Below are 1,317 nucleotides of genomic sequence, written 5' to 3' on the forward strand. Positions count from 1 at the left end.
AAAAAAAAAAAAAGAGATGTGGTTTCACCATGTTGGCCAGGCTGGTCTTGAGCTCCTGACCTCAGATGATCTACCTACCTCGGCCTCCCAAAGTGCTGGAATTACAGGTGTGAGCCACCATGCCCACCCTAGCATCTTAAATTTTTGATAAACCAAATAAAACCTAACTTCAAACCAGTTCCATGAGTATATGAGCACATCATTAGTATAATTTGAATACTTTTCATGTGTTATATCAACAGCAAATAATTTAACAACAACTTTAACAAAGGAAGGCTAATTTTGCTCTACTCAAGAAAAAAAGTACAAAATTCAGGTCAGTCCTATTTTTCAAATGAAATGGTTGGGCCTCTAAATGATTGGTTTCTCCACTCTCTTAAGTGTCTGATATATTTCCGTATACAATCAAATGATGTAAGTTTTAAGTGTTGTTAAATTATCAGTTGCATAAGGAAAAAATGTGAACTTCAACACGGCAAAAACTGTAATATAGGCTACTAGCTTTGGTTATTATTAGATTCAGCCATCATTCATTCACGCAACATGTCTGAGCAGCTACTATGAGAGCCTGGTACTATGCTAGGCAATGGGGATACAATGAACTAAAAAGGTAATAGTTTTTTATCTTCATGAGATTTGCACTCTTTTGTGGGAAATAAACACCCAAAAAATCAGATAACTATAAATGTGGCAAATGCTATTAAGGAACAAAACAAGGCTTTGCCACAGATTATAGTCTTTGAAAACTGGATTGTGTAATTCTAACAGACCTAAAAATAAATAATTCATGAAGAGTTACATCAAAACGACATAAAGTCTACAGACCTCTACTAACACATAAGAAAACTATAGACACTGACCATGAAAACAGAGATCAATCTTTCATTGTCAAAGCTACTGAATGGCATTGACAATATAGTAACCTCAAAAGATAATTAACTTCATGTCATGAATTGAATGCTGAAATAGAAAAAGTACATTGGGTTAAAACTAAAAATCTGAATAAACTATGGACTTAAGTTAACAATAACATACCAATATTAATTCATTAATTGTAGCAAATGTGCCACACTAATGCGATATGTTAACAAGAGGGGAAACTAGATGTGTGGGTACATGGGAACTCTGCGCAATCTTTTCAATTTTTCTGTAAGTCTAAAACTGTTCAAAAAAACGAAGTCTATTACAAAAAAAATCTAACCAAGCTTTAGTAATGGAGGGGGAAGAGTAGTAGAGGCTTAAACAAGGTAAGAAATCAGAAGCCATAAAACTCTTCATTAAGAATTAGAACATAGGCCGGGCGCGGTGGCTCAAGCC

This window comes from Cebus imitator, unplaced genomic scaffold (assembly GCF_001604975.1).
Source record: "Cebus imitator isolate Cc_AM_T3 unplaced genomic scaffold, Cebus_imitator-1.0 Scaffold79, whole genome shotgun sequence".
Classification (NCBI taxonomy): domain Eukaryota; kingdom Metazoa; phylum Chordata; class Mammalia; order Primates; family Cebidae; genus Cebus; species Cebus imitator.